Genomic DNA, 13,676 nt, shown 5'->3' with positions numbered 1-13,676 from the left:
ACTGACACATGAATGTTCTGCAAACAGCGCGAACGTGTCAGGAGAGGCTGCGACCTCATTTAACTCCAGTCGAAACCAACACGCCGCTCTTACATCAGTGTTGTTTCCAAAGTGAAGCGCTTCGTCTCATTTCGTGTCATCTTCGCTGTGTGTCTCGACAAATAAGAGCAATTAGTGCGAGGCGAAACATACTGAGAGATGGAGAGCAGCTCGGGCGCCGCCACCATCCAGTCACTTTCTTGGCAGATCCACATTCGCCATGCGGGCGGCGCGCGCTCCAAGTTCGAGTCAGAGATTGGACGAGAAATGAAAAGCGCTTTGCCAGCCGACAGACAGACGGACACAGACGGGATCTGGACGAGCTGTCAAGTGGTTGGTGCTTCTTCATACGGAGGAGATGGTTAATTTGACCCAGGAGAGCGCCCAGAAATTGATTTTAACTCTGTTAAATTAAGTCTACTGAGGGACTCGGGGGCACCGGTCTCAGGGGTTCATTTTATCCCGATGTGGAGATGATGAGGAGCTGCGCTGCCAACGGCAACTTTGTCAAGAGTCTACTGACACACTGTACTCGCTCACTCTCTAATTGCATGTGTACACACACACACACACACACACACACACACACACACACACACACACACACACACAGACTGAGTGTGTGAGGAGCAGAAAGTGTCCACCTTTTGAAAAATCATCGGCGGCTCGTCAGTCAGCTGAGAGAGAAGATACGGAGGAAGCACAATAATCACAATACTGAAGGAAAGGTCCTCACAGGTTCACTTCAGGAAACTCATCGAGTATCAGCAGCAAAAGTAGCTCATATCGAAACTGAAATCTTTGAATTCTGCAAAATTAATATCATCAGATCGGTGTGAAACAGACAGAAAATACGTGAGCAAAGAAGAAGTCAGTGTTTCAGTTCATCCGAAGAAATAATAAATAGAGATGGAAACAGAAAGGATGAAAAGAAAAGCACATTAGGAAGAAAGGAAAGAAAAATAGAGAAAAGCAGTAACGAACTTAACCGTGGGCTCACCTGCGGTGGGGACTATTTCCTGGAGCTACATGTCATTGTGCTGTGGGTTGCAGTTTCAGGAGGTTTGAGGTCGTGTTTTTCATAAAAAGAGTTTTAGTGTCTCTGTCTGGATCTACCAGGTTCTTGCTATCTTTCCTCCTGACAGAATCGTGTGATTCGTTACTCTCGTTACTCGTCACTACTCATTACGGAGAAAAGTCAAATTATTAAGATTTTAAAAGGAAAAGATCACGAGTCAACTTAAAATATCCAGTTTGGTGGCTCAAACACTGCAAAGGGAAATTTACCCAGTTTAGTATTTAGTTGAACAATATCTCTCCACGCTGTCACTCCGTCCACCGTCCCCTCCACCTCCTGGGGACATTCAGGCTGAGATTCTACGACAGTTTAATAACACCGATACGTATGAAACATGTAAATGTATCATATCTTTGGTTTGCTGAAACAAACCGCCAACAGTTTCTTCTGGAGACCGAAGGAAACGAGAAAAGAAGAGAGAGAGGAAAATCTTCAGTAAAGCAATTCTCATGTAGAGCAGCAGAACATTTTCTTTACTCCTCGTTTTGGAGGAGGAGGGGGGGGGGGGGGGTGGCGCTCCCTGTGGAAACGAGACTCCAAATGAATTGAGTGGGAGCGACAGCACAATCCTCACATATGCTCCTCTAATGGGGCCAATCAGCGCTGAGCGAGGAGGCAGAGCAGCGGCACAAACAGCCACATGTGACGGACAGAGGGACGCAGGCCGTCACCGGGTTGACACGGCGAGGACGCCCTCGCTGGGATTGCTGGGATTGGCTAGCTGTTAGCACCATGCTCAATAGAGTTTGTAGGCTGCAGATGTGATTGTGTGTTTGTGTTGATGTGTGTGACCTGCGGCGTCTCAGACGGGGACAGACGGCTCCCGTCAGCTCGGGTTTGTCTCACAGAGACATGTGAACCAACACACGGACGCTGCTTACATGTTAGCAGCCACACCTGTCCACCATCATTACCTCACGATGCCTCTGACCTTTAGTCTCAGCAGGAGGTCTCTGCACATCAGGTGTCTGTGGTCAATGAACGCACAATAACAGCAGCTTTACTCCGATAGTCTCAGGAAAATGTGTATTTCAGCCCCTCCTCACTCCAAACTCATCAGATAGCGCCGCTCTGTCAGGGCCTTAAGCGTGTGAGCAAGACGCCCAAAGCCACCTTCTGCGTCCAACCAGAACCCGGCTGGATGGCGTTGGATGAGAACGCGGTCAGACAGAACAGATGGCGTTGTTTTTGTACGCTGGCACGTCCATGTGCAATGCACACGGGTTGCTGTTTTTTAAATATTCTATATATTTATGCATTAGTCTACAATTGATTAAATCTTTTTTTTTTCTTTTTGAGATGCTCCGCTCTGTTTTAGTTTTTTTATGTGAATAATGTTACTGAATTTATAGATTTTGTGCCACTTGACAAAAATCACCATAATAAATAAAGTAAAATAAATCAAAGAAAAAAATGTAGATTTGAGGCCAAAGACCCGACAGGATTACTGATGTTATGAAGTTTAATAATGTTTCATTTCTCTTTCATTAAAAAGGCTGAAGGCAGTTTGAAGACATCGGTCCTCCTTCAGTCAGCTCGATGTGTCGTCTCCTCGCAGGAGAGGAAGAGGAAGGGGGCGGTGGCGTTGATGGTGTTAATATTTACCCCGCTGAGGAAAGGGCACAACACTCTGCAGAGGCTCCAGATGACTTTAAAATGTCATTTTCTAGTTCACTGCCCTGTAACTCTGCTGCTGCTTTAACGCAAAACAAACAGCAGCATTTAAATCAGAGCCGCCGCCAACCCTCAGAAACACTCGCTGCTGCCAAATGTCAGCAGCAGGACGAGGACGACACTTCACACACGTCCAGGAGACACTCTCACTGCTGCAGCCGGGAGCCAATCAAAACTCGGCCGATTTCTTCTTTTCGAACATTAAAATAAGCACAAAGATTGATTAACAAATAAACAAACAGCAGTGAGAGCCAGCAGTCATCACAATAAACAGTTAATATTTTAGATTTTTATGCATATCACATACTACACATAATAATTAACATGTTTGGAGCTGCTCATGTTTTTATTCTCAGCTGATGATCTTTGACCTGTGAGGACTCGTCCTGCACACGCGCAGTGTGTTTGTGCAGTGTGTGTGTGTGTGTGTGTTTGTGCACATGCGCAGTGTGTGTTTGTACAGAGTGTGTGTTTGTTTGTGCAGAGTGTGTTTGTGCACATTTGCAGTGTGTGTTTGTGCAGAGTATGTGTTTGTGTAGTGTGTGTTTGTACACATGTGCAGTGTGTTTTTGTGCAGTGTGTGTGTTAGTGCACGTGTGCAGAGTGTGTTTGTGTATTTCTGGGGGTCCAGGACACTCAGGTTGTCACAGCTCAGACGGCAGGCGAGCTCTGTGTCCATGACGACGGGGGCTTCCTGTCACTCTCACCTGTGACTGTGCTCTGTGACTGATGGAGGCTCACTCTGTGTGTAATATCTCTGAGAGAACATTTCGGCGGCCGAGCAGAACGTGTCGCTCTGATCCGGAGCAAAGGGATTTATGTCTGGCTGCTGATTGGCTGGAAATGCTTCCTTATTTTCCGGTAAATCGATGACAAGCTGCAGGACGTGATAGAGTGAGACGGAGCTGAGAGGAAGGCTGACACACCCGCGGTCATCAGACGCAGAAATGAACTCATTTTCAGGTCCGGTTCCTTCAGGGCACTCGGCTCCTGTCTGAACCTGTTCAGCCGTCTGCAGCAGGAGGAAGATGTGCAGAGCTTCATCTGCCGTGACCAGCGTTTGGTTTTACAGTCACCACAGGACAGTCTTTGTCCAGCATGTCTGTCCTCTCTGCTGCACTGGTATAGTTTCTTCCAGCTCCAGTACAGTAAATAAATCAAGTACCACGCAGATCACTCCTCATCAGCAGATAAAGTTCACAGAGCAGAGTTGAGTCCTACACTTTTGTCCTCAGTGTGTTTTTATTCTCACAGTTACAGATTTTAATCATAGACACATAAACTGTGTCGCGCAGTCTGCTTTGACCTTGTGCTCATCACTAACACTTTTTTGTGTTTAATGTACATCTTATTTATTTCTCATTGTGACTCAGAAGAGGAGCAGTCCTCTCCTTTAAAAGGGTCAGACTCTTTAAGCAGCAGACTGAGGAGCCTGCACAGACCTGCAGCGTCTGATATCTCTGTCTCTCTGTTTGTGGGTGAATGTTGTGGATCTGATCTTTTATTTCTCTGCTCTCAGACCTGATTCTCTTCTCAGTGTCTTCTCTGAGATGTGATGAACAGACGGGCATGAATATGAAGAAAGCTTTTAAAAGCCTAAAAGGAGCACGTGTGTGTGCGGAGGTCTCTGACTGAAGACCTCCTGCTGCTTCTGTGGACGTGACAGTGAGACAGCGCCTTGAACTCCCGACCTTTAGCCAGCCAGAGACAATCGATGAGAAGCTTCAGAGAAAGTCAAATGGTCACATGGTGCAGATCAGGATGGACCTGAATGAAATGTTCCACTCATGGAACAAAATGTGAATCCACAGAGCTGTGAGGACTCTGATCTGTGTTCACTCTGAAAAATAAAGATTCACAATCATCAGTTGAAAGAGCAGAAAAGTCTGCAGCTGTCTGTCCATCACCAGCGTCCCGCTCTGTCACAGAGACGCTGAGCTCAGCACCCGTTCATGTCAGGTGTTCACAGTTATTACTGACAGAAGAACAGCCCGTTAAAATGAAAAGTGTTCCTCAGAGAGCGTTCGCAGGGACACGCTGAGGTAACCAGGCTGGACTGTCAGCTGATTGGTTTAGCCACACTCTGATAGTTTTAAACCAGCATGTTCTCTCAAAATCTAATTCTGCTGCTTTGGAGGTGATTTTGGCGTAAGATCCCGACACAAAAAGCAAACTTTAGTGTTACGCAGCTGGACATCATAAGCTGTGAGTGTGGCCAAACAGAACAGGTCATGGTGTTATTTTACACCACCAGCCGTATCCTCTTTGTACACAGCAGGACAGCATCAGGTTGTAACGCTGCCAGTAACTACATCATAAAATCAGCAAGAAGGTCCTTATTGGGCGGGCAGGAGGGGCAGTGAACTGGTCCAACAAGCCCTGGACTTTCATGTTGGAGTCTGGTGTTCTCTTCCCGTCTGAATGTGATGTGCCTTCCTTCTCTAATCCTAACCATCCATCCAGCATGTGTGTTTGTTGATGTCGCGGTGTTGGTGTCTAAACATAAAAACATGCAGCATCCTGAAACATCAACAGCAGACGCAGAAGGATACCGAGAGCGTAAAATGTAGGCGTTAAAGGATACAGACAGAGAGGCAACATGTGATGAGTCGGGATGAGAAAGAGTTGGATGAAAACCTTGTTCAGCACAGAAAAAAAAACATGTTTATACTTCAGATTTAAAGCACACTGTGATCATCATGTGTTATTTTATCTATTTGAATGATTTCAGTAAATCCTCATGAACTGTCTCTCATTACTGTTTGTTTTTAACCTCATTAAAGATCTTAACTTTACAAATCATGAACTTCTGAGGCTTTTTATAAACAGAAAATGAGTATTTTTAACCCGTCACGCAGACACATTTCCTGCGTCTCTTTCTCTGATGAAGACGGTCTGATGTGTTCAGACTGTGTGATGTGAGTCACTTTGTGGAGCTCTCAGCTCCTCCGTCACTCAGCTCTGAAAGAGTTGACCCAACTTGTCGTTTCCTCTGGCGCAGACATGCAGCATGTTAATATCCTCACTCTGCATTAGCCTGAGGATGATTACCGAGCTTACCTCTCAATCACAGGATGCTAATGACGGCAGCCAGGCGTGATCGGGTGATTGATAGGTGGCATTTAGCCGTGATGGAGCCCAATACACTCTGTCCTCTGTGCGCGGGCCTGCCGGGAGGAGAGCCAGCCACAACCTTTCAATAATCGAAAGCCTCTCAGCGCTCAAAGGCTGATCCTTTTGTTCTAATTAACCCGTGAAATGAGTTCAGCGGCTCACTCTCCACCTGCGGCGTAAACGCTCTAATAGTCTGTGAACGGCCGACTGACGAGAAGAATGCCAAGAGGTGGAAGGTCCGCCAGGCGATCTCCAACAGACGCTCTCTGTCTCTGATAGCATTAGCATCAAGAGAGGAGAAGCGGCCGCAGTTTCAGATCTGTTCACTCAGAGGGAAGACAAAATGTCTGAACTAAAGAAATCTGACTGCTGAAACATCCAGAGCTGAGAGCAGATCAGACAGCAGCTCCAAAAACTCAGAAGTCAGAAATCTGCTCCTCCTCACAGTCACTCCATGTTTGTTTAACTCGTGTTCTGCATAAGAAGACCCTCACATTTAGAAACTGACCTGAGACTGAAGCTCATCTCTGCTCTCCTCAAAGTAGACTCAGCAGTGATGTTTTAGTTTGAAGTGACGTGTTAGTGGAGAGCTGAGCGTCCTGGATTCATCAGACAGTTCAGCTGTGTGCATCACTTTGTGTTGAAGCACAGCAAAACTCTTCAGGAGTTTCTTTGTCTTCAGCAGCAGTTTTTGAAGTTTTGTGGATAAATGATATGTTAATCCGATCAGAATTGATCAGATAGATGGACAAGAGGAGCTGCTGCTGAAGAATATATGGTTCAGGTTCACTTTCACTGCTCCTGACGCTCTGCTGCTCCGTCTGTGCCCAGAGTATGCTCTGCACTTTGACAGTGTGGAGTGATCAGTAACTAAACAGTTTTTACATTCCCATAGCTCCTAACAGACGCTCCAGCTCCAAAAATAGAAACCTCATTTGTGGAGACAAATGTTTTAATTGTGGCACGCCACCATAGATAAATGAATGTGTGAGAAATTCTGTGTTGAACATGATCCCCAATCAATCAAGAAGGCCTTTCTACAAATCACATCAGATAGAAAGTGGAGTGCAACATATAACTGATATCATTCAGTGTTTGACAGACTGAGACACAAATGAGCTCCTCAGACTGATCAGTCCGGCCTGTGGGACCTAAATCACCTGTGGGACCTAAATCACCTGTGGGACTGCAAAAGTCACGCTCCTTTAGTGTGTGATGTCATCTAAGCTTCTCTGTAGTTTGTTAACAGCCCATCCGTCGCTCTGCACTGCATTCATACAGTGCTCACAGTGGATATGTGGATGGTGTTGTCAGGTTAACACCGTCAGCTCTGTTAGCTCTGCAGCTGTTTATGGAGTTTAGATAATCCTTTATTAGTCCCACAATGGGGAAATTTGAATTATTACAGCAGCAAAGGGATATCACAGCAAAGTATGCACAAAATGAAAAGAGCAAAAAGAACAATATAAACAAGTTAGCACTGTTAGCTGTTCGCAGCCGGCTCAGACACATCCATGTTGAGAGCCGTGTGGAGACAACGGTGTGAGTGTCACCCAGAGCTCCTGTAGAGCTCCAGCTGTGAGTCTGCTCAGACGTTTGCTGCAGATAAGTTTGATCCTTCGGGTTTCCTGCCTGTGTTGTTGTGGCAGACAGAAGTAGCAGAGCCGGAGCTGAACCTGGAGGGTTTTGATCTGCTGCTGTTTCTCTGCTCCTCCAAACCCACCGAGCCGCCGTCTATTTCTGCAGACGGACGACTCTCAGAGAGAGGGAAAGAGGTAGAAAAACAAAACAAATTCTCCAACACGATGCCCGAGGCAGCGAGGCTCTGCAGGCAGACCGCCGCTCCTTCATCTTCCTGCCGAACTGACGAGAGGATTTTCAAACGCCGTCAGAAGCAGAGGGCATCCCCGCTAACAGGAAGAGGGCCGGCGGCGACGCTGTCAGTCAACATGCGATCCACAGCGACTTATCTGTCCGCTTGTACCGCTTTATATTTATAGCCCACTACTGCAGGAAGGTCCCCTGACAACAACACTGAGTGTGTGTGTGTGTGTGTGTGTGTGTGTGTGTGTGTGTGTGTGTGTGTTTGTGTGTGTTTGTGTGTGTGTTTGTTTGGAGGAAATAAGACAACTTCTTGTGAAAACACCCTCCTGCCTGCTGCAGGTTTGCTCCTCCTCATCATTTCTTCATCTGTGTCTCAGATTTATGTTCAGCGTGTGAACGCTGTAGGCAAAAGTGACCAGAGTCAGTTCAATCAGAGGTCATGTGACTCTCACGTCACTCACAGACGGGTCACCTGACCTGAGTGCTGAGAGGCGCTGACAGATGAGGGCAAACAGGCTGTTCTCGTAAAATCTTTGTCTGTTTTTCTACAGAAAGTAATGCACTTAAATTCACACATATTCCACCTAATCATGAGCCAGTAATTAGTGTGTAAGTCAGTTACTTCAAAAGACTACGATCACGTGACCAATGTGGTGACGAGCGCAAAGAGGGAATCGATCCCAAGCAGTCGAATTAGGAGGCAGAGGTGGTGGATGGGTCACAAAACAGCTCGGAGTTCAGAACCACATAAACTATGAGGACCTTGCATCTTTCGTGGGGCGCTAATTCGTAGGATATCACGGTTCTATGAGGATAGATTGAGATGGAAGCTCCTTTAGATCCAGAAAGTTTGGATGAACTCTGCTTCAGTGCATTCAGTTACGTCAAGAACCACCCCTCGTAGCTCCGCCTCCACCCACACACGATTGCTGCAGGAGTGTGAGCTCACAGTAAAGCTGCACACACTCTGATAGCTAAGTGTCAGCATCACGTGCACATTATCTGCATAACAAGGGACGTTTATGGAGTGATTTCTAATAGTGTTGCCAAGGGAAGAATATAGAAAGTGAAAAGGATCGGTCCACACACAGAACCTTGTGGAACTCCGTCACAGACTTTTGTACTCACAGAGGATTGATCATTAATATGAACAAACAGAGAACAATCCGATAAGTTAGTTTGAAACATGCCGAGTGCCGTTCCTGTATGGCCAGTTAATGTTCCAGTCCGTGTTACAGGATCTGGTGGTCGGTGGTGTCTAATGCAGCACTCAGATCATCTGCAGAAATCAGCCGTCAGTTTGTAGCATCATGTCACAGACTGCTGCTGAAAATGACGTGCTGCCTGTTGATGTGTTTCTCATAGAGTGAACTCAGAGTAACACCTACAACACTGTCAACATTGAGCTCCACAGGCTGCAGGAAACACACACACACACACACACACACACACGACATGAGGCTACATAAAATCTGCACAAAGATGCTACATGAAAGTCAAATGAGCTTGTTAGACATTGTGGGAAGATAGGAAGCCTGTTTTAGACTTTCAGATGGATCTATTTCTTCTTCTCTGAACACACACACACACACACACACACACACACACACACACACACACACACAGAGGCATATAATGGTGTCTGTTCTAATCACTAGCACCCAGGGCCGTCTCGTTAACATGCAGCTCTGCAGCAGGTTTGTTTGGAGTCCAGATGCGGCCGACGATCCACCGATTTCTGGCATCAATCTGCTGCTGTTGGCAGCTCGAGTAGCCAAACAGAAATATAGATTTCACCCCAAACACACATACACACACACACACACACACACACACACACACACAGTGTAACATTCACACTTGCATGCACATTACCTTTGGCTGTTATTATCACACGGCAGCCACTCAGTGATTGGCCGTATTGGCTGAGTGGCCAGCGGCCTCGAGTATTGAGTCCTATTACAGCGGTCCGAGTGGAGCGGGATAGCATCAATGTAAACTTGGTAAACAGCGACGGGGGGGAGGGTCTCTGCTGCTCTCAGGCAGGAAAATAAGCTCAGACTTGAAAATGTCATGTGAGGTTGCTGGGCAGATGAAATGGACTTGCTTGTATACATTTGGGGAAAAGAACAAATGTGATGGAAGTGAGAGCAGCTCCTGGCTGTTTGGCTGCACTTTGTGAAAGCGCCGCTCGTCTTTCTGTTGAAAGGATTTAAGTAAACAAACACCTTTTCAAACCTTCACCTGCACATCCATCTAAAGCTTCACTCCAACCTTTACACCATGTGTCTTCATCTCAGAGCTCAGCCAAAACCTTGTAATCACGTTTTCTCCCCTGAAGCTTTTTATAAAACCTCACTCTGACTAATCCTCCAAACACATGTTCAATTTTCAAACTGGATCCCAAAGCTTCACCTGATACTGATACTGTTTGCCATCATTCACCTCTTCACCAAACGACAGTTTATTCGCTGATAATGATGAACAGCTGCTGCGTGCAGGTGTGACGTCATACGACATGTCATCAGACAGCGTCGCTCCTCATGGATCCATCGACCGTTTTCACTGCAACAGCAGCTTCAACAAACAAAGTTATAACTCATTATGCCTCATCATAATTCACACATTAGTAATGCTCCAACGAATCAGTCCCGATAATCTCCCAAAGGTCCAGACCATCAAAATCCAGAGAAATACTCAGTCCAGAGATATCCACATGTTCATATTTCTCCACATTCTGTCCAAAATATCTTCAGTTTTCATGAATTTGCCAACAGCTTCTTTTATTTTTCTGGCTTTATTCTCTAAATTGATAAAAGCTTATAGCGTAAATTGACCACTGACTTTCAGAAATTCCATTTGTCTGATTTCAGACCGCTTCACATGTTTATGTGCGTTTTAAAGTCCAGTTTTAGTCGCACTAACTATGCACAAAATTTTCTTGAGGTGATTTTTTTTTTTTTAACCTTTGGAATTTTCTTCTTTAAACATTTTCAGCAATATTTTTTCCTTGCTTGTTTTTTTTTCTTTTTTCTCTAAACCATGCTCAGAACACCTCTTCAGTTCAGGTCCGACTAAGAAATACACAAAAAAAAGGAAGTCGACCCCCAACCACATTATCTGGGTGTGTCGATCTGACAGTGAGAATTTCACTTTGTATGATTTCAGTGGGACGAAGATGTTTAAAAGTCCAGTTTTAGTCGCACTGACACAACAATCCCACTTTTTCTGACACCAGAGAAACATACTTTTCCGAACGTGATCTATACCTGTCCCTCCCTTCTTGTTTTAACCCTTTCTTGTCTCAAACCTTCATCTGTTATCATCAGTGTGACTGTTGTCCATCAGAGGGAGAAACACAGCAGAAACAGAGCTGACACTGCAGGCTTCATCGCCTCTCTCTGTCTCTCTCTGTCTCTCTGTCTCTCAGAGCTCTAACACTCTGACAAACGGTCCAAACGTCCTCCGCTGACTGACAACATCAGCTGCTGCTCTCTGGGGATCAGCCGATGCAGCAGCAGGAGGCTCACCTTGTTAACAGGACTGGCTGAAATAAAAAAAAAAAACAACTGCTCGATTAAAGCGAGGAAGAGGAGCTGATGGAAAGAGAGGAGGAAGAAGAGGAGACAGACAGATGGAGAGAAATAATAATTAAAGAGAGGAGGCAGAGGGAGATAATGAGAGGAGGATGATCCAGGTAGAGTCGCAGAGGAGAGAGAAGAAAGGAGGAGGTAAAGAGAGGCGCTTAAACAGTCGCAGTTTGCATCAGGCAGCTGCAGGCCTGAATGACAAAGTCCCCATTAAACCAAGATGGAGTCTCCCGCCTGCAGCAAGCAGCAGCCAGCACGCCACTCGCTCAGGTGGATCCATTACAGCGGCGTAATTAGACGGAGAACACAATGATTCACACACACACACACACACACACACGGTCACTGCTGCACTTTACAGGAGACCTGCACAGGAAGCCCAGTCTTCAGGGGGTTTATTGTCACAACACGAGGCGCCTTTCCGTCACAGATTTACACCAGACTGAAGCGATATTTAGTAAATGTTGATATGGAGCTATCTGTGTTTCCTCTGAGTGATGTTTTGCAACTTCTCCTCTGGTGACAACATCCCAGTAACCATGGCGACAGATGTTAAGACATTAGCAGCTTTATTTCTGTTGCAGCCACCGCACTAGCCATCATTATTTCCAATCCAAGGCCACGTAGGCGTGTTATGGAGCCATGATGGAAACGCGAGCCCCTTATACGTGGGAGTGGACACGCATGAGGGATTTCTGGGAGATGTAGTCCACAATTTCACAGAAGAATTGTGGATTCAAAACTTTCTCAGAGTTATGTGATGCAATAACAGCTCTTGTAGCTCCTGCTGCATCATGAGGGAGCCAGTTCCTACTGACAAGCACATAGACACAGCATCATGTGACCTCACAGCGTCATGTGAGGTCACAGCGTCATGTGACCTCACAGCATCATGTGACCTAGAAAAGACTTAAAAGGGTTTCCACTGCAGTTTGGACAAATATGACTTTTTACAATCACCAATCACCTTTTTACAAAAACTTTATTGTGAATAATGAGACTTTTTTGAAACTGATGTGTTTCTATTCAGATTATTTTATATTCGCAATTTAAGTTTGCACAATATGTGAGGAAATGGAAACCTGCCTACAGACATGATGATGATGTTTAGTGTGAACAGACCAAAGAGCAGCAAGGAGAAAACAAAATCCCAATTTCAGAAAAGTTAGGACGTTGATCAAAGTGTTAAAAATGAAGTCAGTGATCTGTGAATTTTCTGACCTACATCCAGCACAGAGATATTTCATGTTCAAACTAAAACCTTAGTTAGTTTACTGTGTCATTTCTGCAGCAGGTTATAATAAAGTTGGACTGGCCGTGATCTCAGCTGTGACGCCATCCAGCAGCGTATCATTCGGATGCAAAGCTGGCTTTTGGCGTCTGTATCTTACACCAAATAACTGCAAAGACGACTTCAGAAGGAGACGTCCAGCAGTGTCAACAATCTGAAACAAAGCGAAACAGATGACAGTCAAAGTCTGCAGCTTCAACATGTTCTCTGCCTCCTCCACATTTTCATATAAAGTTTCATCTTAGAAACAACAGCAAAAGGTTTTTCACACACACACACACACACACACACTGAGATTTAATCCCACACCTCATATAGCTTTATGAGCAGCTCGGCCTCACCTGGGGAGGAACCTGCAGCTCAGTGGCTGCAGAGAGAGGTGTGTGTGTGTGTGTGTGTGTGTGTGTGTGTGTGTGTGTGTGTGTCAGACTCACATTAATAGCACAGTGTAACCAGAGGGAGAGAAACGCTGATGAAACAAAAGAAAAACAAACTCCAAAGCCCAACATGACGCTCTTATTTTGAAAACTCTGTCGATATGAGGAGAGAGAGACGAGTGCAGCAGAATCTGCAGACAGGAAGAGGAAACAGTTGGTCCACTAATTTGGTCCCAAAATTAGCAGTGATGGTGTCAGTGGCCAAAAGAATGTGGACAGTGGAACATTATGTCCATATGTGATGGCTGAACATGTCTCTGTAAACTGTTTGTGGACCAAATGTTCTCTGAGCTCAGTTTGTCCACTTCCTGCTGTCTGCTCACAAAAAGAGAAAATTTCACTGCAGTTCTCACTGAGAGAATAAAGGTTTCATCAATGTGAGAGGGATTGTTAGAGTAATCTTTAGCCTCTCTGGGGGGTGAGAGGTGGGGTTCGTCCATCTGCCGGACTATAATAACATCTGGTCTGGTTCTGAATGGGCTTTTTCTTACTTGGCGCCGTCCAGCGGCGTTTCATGCACAGGTTAAAGGTGCCCTTTGGCCTCGCACACTTACGCCAAAATCTCTGTCAAACAGTGTTGTTTTACAAGTTTGGATTGAGAGCGGGCTGAGAGGTGAGAGTGCAGGATC

The sequence above is a fragment of the Plectropomus leopardus genome, chromosome 9 (assembly GCF_008729295.1).
Source record: "Plectropomus leopardus isolate mb chromosome 9, YSFRI_Pleo_2.0, whole genome shotgun sequence".
NCBI classification, from domain to species: Eukaryota; Metazoa; Chordata; class Actinopteri; order Perciformes; family Serranidae; genus Plectropomus; species Plectropomus leopardus.
Note: the sequence above shows the minus strand (reverse complement) of the source record.